Source organism: Palaemon carinicauda, chromosome 29, assembly GCF_036898095.1.
Source record: "Palaemon carinicauda isolate YSFRI2023 chromosome 29, ASM3689809v2, whole genome shotgun sequence".
In the NCBI taxonomy this organism is placed as follows: Eukaryota; Metazoa; Arthropoda; class Malacostraca; order Decapoda; family Palaemonidae; genus Palaemon; species Palaemon carinicauda.
This window is the reverse complement of record NC_090753.1, coordinates 61,313,397-61,330,686: the sequence shown is the minus strand read 5'-3', so window position 1 is coordinate 61,330,686 and position 17,290 is coordinate 61,313,397.

Sequence of the window (17,290 nt, the reverse complement as noted above, 5' to 3'; positions counted from 1 at the left end):
GGCATGCTCGGCTGACGTTCTAGTGAGCATCTATTCTAATGGAACTGAAACCAAACACCTTTACGTTTACCTCTAATAACCAGCTCTCACAAACGTTTAACTTCTCAAGGAAATATCTTTAAATATAAACGTTGCATTAACAAATAGTAGATGGCCTTTATTAAGTGCAAACATTCTTTTATATAATAAAATAATACATTCGAAAATCCGCTTTTTGTTTAATGTTAGAGTGGGACTGAACAAGTAATATTTGCAGAGAGCTTCTGCACAATGGGCCGGATTCATCACTCGGAAGAGGATACAAAGGTTGGTTTCTCTCATTTCATTTTTGCGTAAATCCCCTTTCAGGCAAATAAAAGTTAACGAACTTTCTTTTTTTTGTTTGGTCTTCTCTATCGGTGTGTTTGTTATTCGCTTATACGATAGACTTTTATGCTTTTTTCTTTTATTGATAATGATAATAATAATAATATTAATAATAATGAGGATGATAATTTCAATAATAATAATTATAATAATGATAATAATAATAACAATAACAATAATAATAATAACAATAATATATATATATATATATATATATATATATATATATATATATATATATATATATATATATATATATATATATATATATATATATATATATATATATATTAGGCTCGATTGACTCATCCTTCCCTTGTCTTTGCATCTCCTAATTTGCAGAAGGGATTACGGTCCAACTAGGTAGGAAGGTTGACCATTAGAGGCTTAAAGAGGCTTCACGACTCTCAAGTATACAGTTAAAAAACCCTGTGATTTTAATCGGAAATTCTCCATAAAAAATATACTGCTCTCAGCCGTATTTCAGTAAAATACAGGCCACCGTAATTTTACCCTATTTTGTTACTATCTTTTACGGGTTGGCGACCTTAATTTCACTCCTTTACATCAGTTTATCCGTTTTTAAAATGGTAGTTGTCTGGCAACATTTATGCCAGGGTTTTTTTTACTGTTTTTATTGCAATAACATTGTTTAGGCCTTTGTTTTTGAAGTAGCGTTTACTATTATGATGTACGAAATGCTGCAACAGAATTGATTTGTTAGGATTTGGCTGACGCATTGATAGGTAGAGGCAGGATATTATTGTAGTTTATATTAGAGAGAGAGAGAGAGAGAGAGAGAGAGAGAGAGAGAGAGAGAGAGAGAGAGAGAGAGAGAGAGAGAGAGAGAGAGTTTAGTCCTTTTGTCAAATCCCCCTAGAGCAGACGAGAGAGAGAGAGAGAGAGAGAGAGAGAGAGAGAGAGAGAGAGAGAGAGAGAGAGAGAGAGAGAGAGAGTTTAGTCCTTTTGTCAAATCCCCCTAGAGCAGACGAGAGAGAGAGAGAGAGAGAGAGAGAGAGAGAGAGAGAGAGAGAGAGAGAGAGAGAGAGAGTTTAGTCCTGTCAAATCTCTCTAGAGCAGAGCCTTCATATTAAGAATCGAATAGAAATCAAATAAAATCCATCAAAACTCGAAATTTCGGAACTGAACCAAATAAAATGTTCAAGTGAAGAAATGAAGATTGAGAGGCGGCTGGAAATCTCCCCAAAGGCCTTCCAGTCCTCTGAAGGTGTCCAGCCACGGTCACTGAATTGTCATGACTCAGTTGTGGGGATGAAAGAGGTTGGGGGAGAATGGAATGAAGAAAACGGAATGGAAGGTGGAAGATAAAATTGTAAAAGAGGAAATTGTAAAGCGATAGTAAAACAGATTTCGGGAACAATAGAAGGGGGGGGGGGGAGTTAAAATGTGGTGGGATGTAAAAGAATATTTAAAAGTAAAAAAAAAATACGTGTTAGATGAGGCCCTTTACGTCAATAGACGTAGGATATGATGATGATGATGATGTGTAAGATTTGTTTATAAAAGAAAATAACATTTTAGTACTCTCTGTAATATAAGAGAGGGTTGATACTTCAATTCCATATTATTTTGTCGTTTAGTTTGGTCTCGAAACGTAGATAAATGTTATGTATAAGATACTTAAAGAGGTTCTGAAAGAAATCGTGTTCAAACGTGACCTGTAGTATCTGTAGACTTTATATCGTGCAAATGAAAAAATTGCAATGCGGTTCATACTGTACATGTTATATAATTTACTATGATTATATTATTTATTAACCTCTTTAGAGATTTGGTAGCGGTGTTTGATCTGATGATTAATATTGCAAATTATTATTATTATTATTATTATTATTATTATTATTATTATTATTATTATTATTATTATTGTTGTTGTTGTTATTGTGATATTGAAAAAAATTATATTTATATAAAAGTAGTAACAATGCTAATATATTTTTTTATAGTTTTCTGTTTTGAATCTTTTTTAATCATTGCGATTTTAAAGGTAAAACCGCTTTTTTGACCTATCACCTTTATGTTAACTCTTCCATCACTTCCAGGGATTTTTTCCCCAGTTCTCTTTTAATGTCACTGGAAGTGAAATATCCATCAAATAGCTCTTTTAAATACCTACAATGTTATTACGATGGAAGTGAATTACGAAATGCATTATTATTATTATTATTATTATTATTATTATTATTATTATTATTATTACAATGTAGGCTATAATCCCAGTCGGAAAAGCAAGATGCTATAAGCCAAAGAGCCCCACCAGGGAAAAATAGCCCAGTGAGGAAAGGAAACAAGGAAGTAAATAAACTACAAGAAAAGAATAAACAATCAAAATAATATATTTTAAGAACATTAACAACATCAAATTAGATGAATGGAGAAGTATTGATTTAAAATCTCAAGATAGAGACGACTGGTGAAATCTAATCGAGGCCCTTTGCTTCAATAGTCGTAAGAGGAGATGATGATGAATGACTAACAAAACTACATAAGGGCTGGACTTGAAACTCATAAACATAATTATTCATCTTTGTGTTTTATGCATTATGCAAAGGTATGTAGTGATATGTTTCTTTCTAAAGGTCGTTATATTGTGTTTATAGAATGCTTTTAACGTAAAAACAACAATAATAATATATGATGAAATCCTTGAGTATTTGAACGACCGTCCAATGAAGTACTCGTAAAATGGCAACAATTCATCCGCAGAATTGCAGACATAAAAGAACCAAATGTTATTGATGATTACAATAACAAAAGAAACATTTATAATTATTAATATTATTACTACTACTACTACTATTATTATTATTACTATTATTATTATTATTATTATTATTATTATTATTATTATTATTGTTATTATTATTATTATTATTATTATTATTATTATTATTACCTACGCCAACGAAGTTAGAATGAGGTTATGTTTTCGCCTCTGTTTGTGTGTTTGTTTGTGTGTGTGTTTGTTTATGAACAGCTTTCTGGTCACACAGTTTTAATCATAGAGTAATGAAACTTGCAGGGATTAACTGTTATGTAAAAACCTGGAAATGAGTGAATTTTTGAAGGTCAAGGTCAAAGTTTAAGGTCACGGTCAAGCAAAATGTCCAATTCACGTAATCAGCCATAAGTTTGGACATCTTTATCACAGAGACTTCAAACTTGGTTTATATTTAAGTGTATAAAAATCCACGGCAATTGATACATGTTAAGTTTGAAGGTCAAGGCCAAGGTCAAGGTCAAGCAAAAGGTAAAATTCCGGTCATCAACCATAGGGCCACAATTTTAATCATAAAGTAATGAAACTTGCAGAGATTGTAAACTGTTATATAAAGAGCTGTTAAGTTCATAGGTCAAGGTCGAGTTCAAGGTCAAGCGAAAGGTCGAATCCTGGGCATCAACCATACGGTCACAATTTTAATTCTAAAGTAATGAAACTTGCGGGGATTTTAAACTTATTGAAAGAGCTGTTAAGTTCGAAGGTCAAGGTCAAGCAAAAGGTCAAATTCCGATCATCAGCCATAGGGCCACAATTTTAATCATAAAGTAATAAAACTTGCAGGGATTTTAAACTGTTATGTAAAGAGCTGGAAATGATTAATTGATTCTGGGAAAGGCACGCTGGTTTTGAGAAATAAACTGCCGTGGCGGAGGTCTGTACTTTCAGAGTGCTCTTCTTGTTATTATTATTAATTGGAAGACAGGCGAGACCTTCAAAACTTATCTTTTTGAGGACCCGTGTCCATTAAACCTGCGTTTCATTTCTTTGCCCTTTGCAGGTTTCCTAAAAGACTCTTATCTAATTTCCATTCAATTGTAGGAATTCAAGAAAAAAAAAAAACAATTGACTTCGTGAAATAAGAAAAAAAAACAGAATATGGAAATTACTCATTTGAAAGGCAAATGAGTGAGTAAAGCTTTACTTCATTTACAGTTTTTTTTTTTAAGGTGTCGGGATTCAGTTCCAGTTTCATCAGTTAAAATGCTCGTCAGAACGTCAGCCGAGCAGGCCCAACAACCCCCCCACTGTGGTGCCCAACAATAGCAGTGGCCTCCCCAGTAAGCAGCTTCAACTCACGGTCCCGGGCTGGGATCGATCTGCCGCCATGTAAATGCTAGGCAAACACGTTACTTCTGTACTAGACAAAAGGCTAGTATAGTGGTAACGTGGTTCTCTGTCCAGACAGAACCCTGGACAGAGAACCACAATTACTTTAGCCGCCTCACGGCCCTTTTAAGGGAGATTCGTTTAACACACAAACCCCACACTTTCTTGGATTATTACCTCCGCCAACGAAATTGGAAGGAGGTTATGTTTTACTCCCTGTTTGTGTGTGTGGTTTATGCAAATGCCTACCAAGGTATGGTCGTCGATTCATTCTGGCGGCGTTTCGAACATTGAAAACAAACAGAGATGTAATAACAATATCACATAAATATGTTTGCTCCTCTTTAACACCATATATATTTGCTTACATCAAGAACATTTGTTGAAAGAAAATTGACTTTGTTTTTCTTTTCTTTACAGGTACGAGTTGGAATTGTTTATAAGATGATTTCACTGATAGGGAGGATCACCTTACTGCAAAATTGTCATTCTTTTCATAAACAGTAAGTTATTCATAATATTACACTGTTAAATATTTGTATTAAAAAGATGGTAAATACCTGGCAACATTTATTCAACGATTTTTACCGTTTTAAAAACATATATTGACGTAAAGGACTGATATCACGGTCACCAATCCGTAAAAGATAATAACAAAGTAGGGTAAAATTACGGTCGCCTGTATTTTACTGAAATACGGTTGAGAATTATATTTTTACAGATAATTTCCGATTAAAATTACGGTTATTTTAAGAGTGTACGTAAAGATTATATAGATTCCGTAATAATATTATTATGTAGTTGATTGTATTTTATGTGATTTGCCTGTTATTTTGCCTGTAATTCGAGTACATCTATATTCACTGTTTAAAAAAATCGCCTAATTTTAATCGGAAATTCTCCGTAAAATATATTGTTCTCAGCCGTATTTCAGTAAAATACAGGCGACCGTAATTTTACCATACTTTGTTAGTATCTGAAAGTCATGTTGTTAATATCTGTAACAGGACGGGAGGAATATATGAACTGTGTCATGTTGTGGTTGGGGTTGTTATGGTTGTGGTGGCCGATGTGGTAACGTCCTTGACTGGTGAAGGCCAGACTGGGGTTCGAGTCCTGCTCAAGTTCGTTAGTTTCTTTGGTTGCTGTAGCCTCAACATCCTTGTGAGCTAAGGATGGGGGCTTTGGGGGAGCCTATATGTCTACCTGCTGAGTCATCAGCAGCCATTGCCTGGCCGTCCTTGGTCCTAGCTTGGGGGAAGAGGCTGTTTGGGGGCTGATCATATGAATATATATGGTCACTCTCTAGTTCATTGTCCTGGTCGACAGGCTAATATCATTGCCCTTTGCCTCTGTCATTCATGAGTGGCCTTTGAACCTTTAAATCATTCACATTTAAGAACAAACGGAAACACTGTGCAGCAAAAGTCTTTCAGTCCCAGATTCAGTCTTTAAAAATGTCATATTTAACGTGTGTCTGTGTGTGTTTTTTTTTTTTTTTTTTTTGCTGACAGAAGGTGCGACCTTGTGAATTTCAACAGCATAACTAATAGTATCTTGATTAGTCCTTGACTAGCGTACGTGACCCGTCAAAAAATGACGGATGAATATTAAGATAGATATGCACACACAGCCCCCTCTTTTACTAGGGTATGACTAGTTCCTCTCCTCCCCCTACCCGAGGGACGGGGGCCGTGACCAGAAAGACATATGTATAGCCAGACACTTGCTCTTTATTATTATTATTATTATTATTATTATTATTAAATGCTAAACTACAACCCTACATATCTCGCGAAAGGAATGAATAATGAATGATAAACTCAATAACTCATTCAGTGAAAGATTCTCTATAACTAACTACGCACCGTCGATAACGGACCCAAATATTCCGTCAATAAATTAAACGTTAACCAAAATGGACTCGATTAAGCCAACAGCGAAAATGGATTGGACCAATAATACCGACACAAATGCCACGCTTTCTGCTGTCAGGTGGTTTTGACAGGGATTAAAAACCAATGCCTTGTTCTGGGGGGGGGGGGGGTTGATTATGAAAGATTCTTTAGCAATGTAGATGGCTTTCCCCAAATGTGTGGTTTCCTCGGGATTTGTTTTAACGAATCAAAATTAGTTTTGAGTTAGGATTCTTCAGCTCTTATTTCCGGTTAGATATTCGTGGGAATTTATCTGCTGAGTTCAGTATATTCATGAAGATTGTGTTTATCTCTTATCTTAATCTCCTTTAATTCATTTATAATTATTATTACTATTACTACTTGCTAAGCTACAACCCTAGTTGGAAAAGCAGGATAGTATAAGCCCAAGGGCTCCAACCGGAAAAATAGCCCTGTGAGGAAAGGAAATAAGGAAATTAGCTACAAGAGAAGTTTAAGAACAATAATAACATTAAAATAAATCTTTCATATATAAACTGTTTAAACTTCAAAATAACAAGAGGAAGAGAAAAAAGATAAATACTGTGCCCGAGTGTACCCTCAAGCAAGAGAACTCTAACACAAGACAGTGGAAGACCATGGTACAGAGGCTATGGCACTACCCAAGATTAGAGAACAATGATTTGATTTTGGAGTGTCCTTCTCGTAGAAGTGGCTATAAAGGATGTAACGAAGACAATTAATATGTAGGAGGAAAAAGGAAAGACTATAAAGTCATTATTTTTAATGAGGTGCATTTGCACTGACTCGTAGGGGTGCCCTTTTAGCTCGGAAAAGTTTCCTACTAGCTGATTGGTTAGAATTATTTTGTCCAACCAATCAGCGATTAGGAAAATTTCTGCGCTAAAATGTCACCCCTGGGAGTCCGTGCAAATACGCCTCATTGAAAGAAATTGAGTATATTGTCTCTTTTTCCAAGATCTTAATTGTCTTGGTTATATCCTTTATAGCCACTTTCTCTAAAATACGTACCATTAAACTAACTATCAAATCTCATATCGCTTTGTTATGTCTGTTCTTGTCTTCCATAATTAATAAATTTATAGCGTTCTCTTGCTTGGGCGTACACAAGGGTACGCTATTTCTATCTTGTTTCTCTTCCTCTTGTTTTTTTTTTTTATAAAGTTTTTATAGTTTATATGTGATAGATCTAATTTAATGTTGTTAATGATCTTAAAATATTTTATTTTCACTGTTATTACTGTTCTTGTAGTTAATCTATTTCCATGTTTCCTTTCCTCGCAGGGCTATTTTTCCCTGTTGGGGCCCTCGGGCTCTTAGCATTATGCTTTTCCAACTAGGATTGTAGCTTAGCTAATAATAATAATAATAATAATGATAATAATAATAATGATGATGATGATGATGATGATGATGATGATGCTATCAACAATATATATATGAAGGAAACGTATTATTATTTTTTGTTCTCTTTTTCGCCGAGACAAATTCTTCACATTTGGAAAAAGACGAGACTATTTCTTCAATCCTATTTTGGCTCGTAAAAGTCTCCGGAGGGCAGAGTACTTACAGTAGGATATGTTTCAGAGAGAGAGAGAGAGAGAGAGAGAGAGAGAGAGAGAGAGAGAGAGAGAGAGAGAGAGAGAGAGAGAGAGAGAGAGAGCATGTGTTGATTTTTTTTTGTGTTCGTCTTGGTTTTCGTTGTTAGATTAATTACGTATGATCCTTTTTTTCTGGTTTAGTTTGGTTTTGTATAAATTGCCAGTATGCAGTTGCCTTGTTGAGTGTATTTTTGTGTGTTTGTGTGTGAACTGTATTGTTAATAGGAGAAAAATTAAGTATATAATGGGAGAGCTTTCGATAGGCTCATGATCACTGGATGATGAGCATGATTTTATGTAGGCCTACAGACTATAGAAATAAACCACTTGATTTTATAAGCAAGAAATTACACATTGGTATTATTCAAAGGGACCATCACGGCAATAGCTAAAGAAATGTATATTTTTTTCCACAAGGCTTAATGGCCACTCATGAATGGCAGAGGCAAGGGACAGTGACATCACCCTACCAAGCAAGACAATGCCTTAGAATACTGACCATATTATATGATCAGCGCCCAAACCCCGTCTCCTCCCAAGGTAGGACCAAGGAGAGGCAAGCAATGGCTGCCGATGACTCAGCAGATAGACCTATAGGCTCCCCAAAACCCCCAATACTTAACTCATAAGGTTGGCGAGGTTGCAGCGACCAAAGAAACTAACGAGTTTGAGCAGGACTCGAACCCCAGTGTGGTAATCACCAGACAAAAACGTCACCACCAACTAAACTAAAATCTAAAGAAAACATAAAATGAAAGTTACGAGTAAGGGACAAGGAAATAGAATAAAAGGCGAGAGAACAAGAAAAAGGAAACTAGAGAACATTGGGTAAATCCAGAATTAAAAGAAGAGAGAAAATGCTCATAAAGGATCCCATTCAGGAAAAGACTTTTTGTCTCCATCTTTCGACAAGAAAAGAAAATGCCAAAGATCTGTTTCACTCTGGAAAAATACATGAGTAACTATTGGGAAAAGTTCTCTTTTTTTTTTCTTTATATTTTCTGTCAGATCTAAAACCTTTTACACTTCGTAGACGACTTCTTTTCCTTTACTTTTCTCTAGTCTTGGGTAGTGCCATAGCCTCTGTACCATGGTCTTCCACTGTCTTGGGTTAGAGTTCTCTTGCTTTAGGATACACTCGGGCACACTAGTTTATCTAATTTCACTTCCTCTTGTTTTGTTAACGTTTTTATAGCTTACTTAAGAGAGATTCATTTTATGTTGTTACTCTTTTTATAAATGTTATTTTTCCTTGTTTCCTGGGCTTTTAGCGTCCTGCTTTTCCAACTAGGGTTGTAGCTTATCAGGTAATAATAATAATAATAATAATAATAATAATAATAATAATACTTATGCATGTTTGTGTGCATTGAAATGCTTCATAGTTGAGCACGTATAAATAAGTACTTTGTCATTAATATTGCCATCAATCATCAGTCATTCGTTACAAAATGTTTCATTTTTAAAGACATTCACTTGTCACAATCTCACAGTTTCCACCCTCTCTCTCTCTCTCTCTCTCTCTCTCTCTCTCTCTCTCTCTCTCTCTCTCTCTCTCTCTCTCTCTCTCTCTCTCTTTCTCGACGAGTTAATTTTGTGATTAATTGCTGCAGTTATAAAGGCAGGATTAATAGAGTACTCTATTAATGCTGTATGAAGGGGACACCAAAGACTATATACTGAAGGAAGATAGGAAGGCACAGGCTTTTAACACACAAATGAGTGTGCTATGAAAAGATGCCAGATACTCCCATGCGAAACGAATGGCGCCATCTCTTGAGCGAGCAACCAAACATTCAGAGCGGTAATGCTTCCGGGTACTGTATATATTGTAAATTTTGCGACATATTTGTTCATAATTTGCATTACTATGTCAGTATATTTTACTCATATATTCACGATATTCTTAAATTTTAGGTAACTAAATTGCAAATTATGTTTCTCAGTCTATTTTTTAGAAATTCAATAGCTATATCTCTTATGATTTAGTTAATTTTCTTGCAAATTTAAGTATTGTACAGTATATTACAACCATTTTTAAATGTTCTATACAATACCACTTTCGAATAAATTAAAACATACTGTATATATGATTTGTTGAACTTAGCCACAAATGCTTATGTGTAGGCATACATTTAATTACAGTTTGTAGGCCACTGTAAGATGGAGAGATATTAGGTGTATAAAAACACAATTGTATTTTATCTTTTATTGAAATGGAAAAGCAGGATGCACTCAAGTATAGATTAGTATTATAAACTAATAAATGTATAAATGTACAATCAGAAGGATCAAAATAACACAAAATTGTATCACACAAAAATAATCAAACGGGGGTTGGAAATAGAAATAAGGTAGCATACAAGCCAACAAAAAATGAAAAACAAAAGAGATTTACTGTGGATGCCTTGCCTTAATCTTACATCCAATATCAGTGGGGCTTACTCATTAGCAGCACATACTGCATGTATTATACTGTTTGGACTCACCGTTCTTTGTCCTTAGGGAACCTGTGAAATACCAAAATGAGGATCGGTTTCTTTTTGTTTATGGCACACAACACACTTGTGTGACTTCTTTACTGCCGGCGCCATTTTTTCGTTTGAGTCAACTATCAAATTCTGAATATAAACAAACAGACGACAAACGATGTATACCCTACAACGCCATCTGAAATCGGAGCAACCAACTATTGTGTTCACTTTGGAGTTGCCAACTAGCGTATTAACATCCTATTTTGAGCCTTCCTATCTTCCTTCAGTATATAGTCTTTGGGGGACACTATGCAAAGTCCATGACGAGGGAAATCACTCGTAAATAAATTACAGTAGAGGCACTGGACTATATAATATAAATCAAACTTATAGTTATTCTAGTTAATTGTGGTATTTTCGTCACGTTTTATTAATTTAAAATAATGGTTAAGATTTTATTATCAACATAAGTACTCAGAATTTATTGTAAAAATAGTGAAGGAATTAGTGCTATCTGGCATTTACGGACGATTGCGCATGCGCTGAGCGGCAGAGAAGCGTTTCTTTTTTTTTTCTGTTATTTGAACGTAAATTACAGTTACGTAATCCGAATTTAATAATTTTGTGCTTGTGAATCATATTGATTTTGTGTAAGATTTATTGGAATGCAATTGAAGTAGTCATGCAACAAGATCATCGTGGGTGGATAGAGATTAGTTCTAAGGTAAGCGACTCATAAATTGTCCACATTTCGAAATAATCCGGTATTACTGTGGATTATTTAATATAAGGCTTGATTGTAACCTTATATATTCTTTTATAACCTAATTATTTATATTTCGAATGTTACATACTAATATTGAGTTCAGTTAATTTAGTTTATTACCCGCCGATGCACACAACAAATATCTATAGGCTAATACTCGAATGTGGTTTAAATTCACCAATGCACCTAACGTAAATTCTTGATTTGTCATTGTTGCCACGTGTAAGTAAAGTAAGATCATTTCATATCTTATAATGTTATGTCTTTATCCTCGCAAATTATTCTCAAGATAATTGTGAAGGAGTCTTCGTATATCAGTGGCCAGTTTCTCCAGCGTGCATAATAAATGGTTATTAACTAACCTAAACTTCCCCCTAACCTAACCTGCAAGCCATGTCCTTACCTACTTGCATAAGGTGGAGGGGGGCTAACGCCCACTTGTGACCCCCTTACAATGCCATATTCTTAGTCAGTCAGTCATCATACATACAGGTGGCCTCTATCATACATACATCCCATTGTAAATTTATCTGTTAAAGTTCTACCAATTTTATATGATTTTTGGTGTAAACGTTTAGGTTAGGTTAGGTTTCAGATTTCAAGTTGCTGATTGAAACTCGATTACCTAGCGTGAGGATGCAGTCTTTTCGAATATCTTTTGTTAATGTATTTTCATGGGGTTTGAACGATTTTTTGACATTTTGTTGACCCAGAAAAGTAGAGAGAGGAAACAAGTGGTCTGCAAAGAATATTTCTCAGAAAACCTTTTTGCATACAGTAGTACACTGTAAAGGTTTTGCTTTTTTATCATATCACTCTATCTTCCTTGCACTGTTACTAGACCAACCTGTGTAAGCTAGCTCCTGTTTGGTTATGTTTGAATTTTTGAGACGTTTTTCCTCGCAAGTCCTTGTATATAAACTCAATGATTGTTTAATAAAGTTTAGTCGCATTCACCTTGTCTCACAGTTATTACGCAATGGTTCTCTCTCACACAGTACTTTAAAAACCTTGCATTGAGGTGTGTAAGGATGCTTCCTAGGTACTGCACTGTACTTATTTCTATGGGGTGTGAAATGCTGAATGCCGTAGAATGCATACAGTAAAATGATAGTGAATGTCCTATAGAGTAGGGTTCCCCTTCAGTATAAGTCGAGAAAAGATTCCCTGAAAGTAAAGTAAGTAAAGCAAGAATTTTGTTGCATATATGAACAAGATATTACATTTGCATCGTATAAGATTATAGATTAGACGTCAAAGGTTTTTGTATGTGGGTAAACCGCTTTTAACAACTTGTTTTCTTAATCTACACTCTAATGTAATTGTGATAACCTAGTGGGATTAATAGCATTTCACAATCATTAGGGTTAAACCCAAAACAAGTAAGTACCTGGTCTAAGCTTAGAGGGAGATGGGCTTGTACACTGGTGGGTCTATTGGGTTATTGCTACCCAGTAAATGCTTGAATAAAACCATAATACGAGTCATTTAACTTAATATAAACTACAAATGTTGTAGGTTACAGAAAGGGGTGAGTCTAATCGGGATTGCATAAAATGGTATTATTATAGAAAAAGATGGGACAAGATTGGGGTGCATATTGAAAAACTAATTTTCTTTGAAAATGACCTTTATTTATAAAGATATATCCTAATATATCCTACGGTAATGGGGTCCGCCCGGTGAGAACCAGTGCTTTTGGGTGGTGGAGAATTTTCGGGTGAATTGATAAATAATGGTACAGTAAAACTAACCTTTTCTTTTCTATATATTCTCTGGGAGGTATAACAAATCCCCGAAAAATTGCACAAAATATGGGGATCCTCTTCCCCTGAAATGGTTATTTCATTCTTTTGTTTACATATTGTAAGTTGGATGTTTCTGCTCCTGTTTGTGGGTTTGTGCATGATTTCTTGCATGATTATGAGTTTATATTTTTGCTCACAAACCCGCCTCCTTCTTGCTCCATGAGGAGTTTATACTTCCTGTGCACGCATGTCATTTTACCATGCTTACCATGTTTACCATATTTGGGCTTGTATGTACACGGGAGTGTGACGTAGGCGGTTCTGTGACACAAACCGTTTTCTCCAACAACGTTTCATTTCCTTTGAAGCTGTGTTACATGTTGGATGAGCCTTATGGAGCTCAAAGTGACAAAGTGTAATGGCTGCTCTTTTGGCTATTTTGATGCTATAGCCAAGTTTCACGGTACTCCTAATGTAGTGAAAAAAAATTCAAAAGCTCATTGTGCTACCCCTTAAAGCTTAATATCCCAAGTGCAATTCTGACTTAGCTTTTAGGGAAAACAAGCACATTTCCTACTGCAACGCTTCTGTAAAGATTGCCAAGACAAAAAAAAAAAAAAAAAAAGAGACGTAGGTGTCAATCTTAAGATAAGGATTTATTTGTTATTTACTTTTAGTTTGTGACCTGGGAAAGGGGGTCCGGGGGCTTGCCCCCTGGCCAGGGGTTGTGATCAGAAAACTACTAGGTTAGGTGGGTTTGTTAGGTTATGTACCCTTCTACAAATGTCAAAAGTGTTAACTAATATCGTTTTGTGACCTGGGAAGAGGGGTCCAGGTCCAGCTAGTGTTTGTGACCTGGGAACTACAGTACTACTATGAGATTCAGGGCCTCTGTAACACGGTTTTTTGGACTTTGCTCCTTATCAAAGCATCGGATGTAGCTGAAAGTTGACATATGTATATTTTACAACCACACACAAATTTTGTCAGCATTATCAATAACCTAAACACAATAGTTTTAATTTTTATAGAGTAAAAATGATCTAGCCGACGCCATGGCCAGTGATAACGAGCCAAGAGTCGAAAACATTCACTACGTAAGCAATGTAAACACCTTTTGACAAAATTTTGCCCCGCCCATCCACCAGACACCCATTCAACTTCTTCCATCGGCTCTGAAACCCATAACAGTCAAGAATGGCTAACAGGATTTGGAATTGCCCCTGTGGTTGCAAAACTGCATTTGTCTTACGACTTGCAACTTTATACAGTCAAGAGAAAGCCCGTGGCCATATTTACTATAGCCTGAATAGGTAATTATTCAGTTTCTAGTTTAAATCCAATGTTTATAGTCTGATTTGTATTTAGCGTAACAGGATTATAATACTTGTAATGTCATTCAGGCTTTTGAACATTTCTATTAACTATTCACTATGCCACCAAAAGAGAGAGAAAGAGAGGGATTGTATGTAAACAGTCTTTATATAACTATTTTTGTTAAAATAAGATTTTTGTGCTAAAATCTCCATCAGACCAACCGTGTTAGCTATGTTTTGGGCATGACTGCATTTTATAAATAAATCCTGAATAGTTTTAGGAGTTTTATTTGTACATCTAATGGGAATTTATAGAAGTGAAGTGAACATAATTCATTTATCCTTTAAAATAATTACTACATGTAGCAAAACAAATAGTAGTAAAGATGATAATGCAATGAAGGAATGATACCATACTTTATCTTTAGCTTCAACATCGGCAATAACATACCCAGTTGCCATAATTTGTCAGCTTAATGAAATAACCTATCATCTAAAGTTAAACTTAATTTCTGAGGAGGCCATGGTTTATTGCACAGTGAAAGAATATGACAAAGACTTTATGAATGGCGGAACGATACATAAATGTGGGTGGGGTATTTGTGCTAGCGTAGTAATTCTACTGTACTGTAGCAGTAATGCCGTAACAGTACTATACATGAATTAAACGTTTAGGCCAACTGCTGGGATCCTTGAGGATCATTTACCACTTCTTACAACTACTCGAAAAATTATTTTTTTAGCCAGAATTTAAATTTTCTGATCCAACAATGCCCATGATAGCCTTCAGTGTTATCCTGAATTACAACGAGGCCAAAGTGGGTGGAGCCTCGTGAAGTCATCATTCTGACGACAATTACTGGTGAAGGTTTAAAGCCAAAATATGGTACCAGTTATTTATTTATTTATTTTCTTTTTTACAGTAAATACGTAGGTAGCTAGACAATAAATAAAAATTACTGGACATTGGATATAGCAGTTATCAAATCAAGCTGGTCTACTACGTTTTTGAAAATTACCAACTAATCCATACACCTTGTCAATCTGATTGTGACCTATAAAGTAGACTGTAATTTCTTAGGAAACTTATTCTGGGAGTTAGACTAATAATCGAAGTGTTTTTGTATTTATTAACATATTTTGTTCGTTTGTTCATTATGACAATTCTCAGTGGAGAGGTTTCAGAGTTCATAAAGGTGTACTTCTTTGCTTTTATTTACACTTGTGTCATTGTTGGCAGAGGTATAGCCTTCGCTACGTATAGCCAATCATCGATCGAGAAAGAGAGAAGAAATGCCGTCATAAGTTACGTAACGAGTGCGTTCGAAACCAAATTTATTCAACCTACGTAATGCAGAATATAGTCAAAATTTATGTGTAGATATAATGTGCATTCTGAATAAGCGTTATATTTATGAAATTCATAGAAAAAAAGTTATTGCGAAAAAACCGTGTTACAGAGGCCCTGAATCTCATAGTAGGTTATGTTAGGTAGGTTTATTAGGTTCTTTACCCTTTTAGAATTCTCAAAAGTGCTAAATAGTTACGTTTTTTCACACCCAAAATCCCAGGTTCCCACCTATGTCCTTCGGTAGAACGGCTAATTTGCAGTGGAAATTAAGGTCAAGTTCGTTGAAAGTACATAATTTACTGTATTCAAAGTTTTTTTTTCTCTTGGAAATGTTTTTCTATAAATTTACCTTTAAAACTATTATTTTAAATATTTAACTTAGCCGGTGAATATATAATAGCTGCTACTCAGCGGCTCGACAGAAAACACACTCAAAAACTCGCGAGCGATCGCTATAAAGGTTGCGGGTGTGCCCACCAGCGCCACTATCGGCCAGATACCACTCTTGCATGTAAACAAACCCTTCAATTCTTCTCTGTCGACGTTGACGACAAGACGTATTCATACTCGCTGTAGAACCTGGAGTTTTCTTAACATATTTGGTGAAGTACTTCATTTTGGTTTGAGCTTTCGCAGTACAGGTGTTTTATCTTCAACTTAAATCTTGAACTCGTTTTTGGATAGATTTAATTTTGGATGACTTTGGATTGTTTTTTTGGACTTTCCTTGACATTTAAATGGCCGACCCTTCCCTCAGTACGGAAGTGTGTTTAGGCTTTTAGCAATTATCTTATCACGTTATAAATTATTTATAGATTTTCCTCTATATATTTTATATCTCACCCGCCTTTATTAGGCCTCTTCGATTAGCTTTCCATTTATAATAAACATCAAGATAAATTTTAATGATTTGTTTATATGCGACCTTTCCTGAGAGTAGGCGGTCCTAACTTGGAAACCGAAGTTAAACAACGTTGAGCCCTTTCTATCGTAAATAACTTTTACAGAGCTAATGACTTAAAACTTATTAAATGAATATTTTTTAGTAGATATTTTATGAAAGATTTTCTTTGAATAGTCTTCGTACTGTTTCAAAGATGAACTAACGTTTAGTTTATTTATGCTACGCAGTTTGCGCTCTATCGTTACGAGAGAGAGAGAGAGTATCACGGTTTCACTTTGCAGAAAGAGTAAATTGATTCTGACGTTTTGTTCATTCTTCTTTCAAAGCTTAAATGTTTTAAATTCTATTTTAAAGGAACTTTTTAATTGAAAAACCTTTCAGTTTTTTCCTTTGGTCAAATAACCTGTTTTTTGACGAAACATAAGTGGGCTTCTTCTCTTCGGTGCGAAATCAAGAGAGAGAGAGAGAGATACAGACGGAGGGAGAGAGAGGAGAGAGAACGTTCCGATCTTTATCTCGTCCCAAGCGAGTAATGTTGTTCTCGAGCTCTCGTCCCTAGTCTCTGTACGGGGAGAAAGGATAAAACGTTTTTAGTTTTTCATTCTCGTCCCAAGGCACTGTACGGTGAGAGATTGAAAACGTAGTTTTGAATGAATGAACTAGTGTTTAGTCTCTTCCCCAGCCACTGATCTTTTTATCTTAAAATATGTTTACTG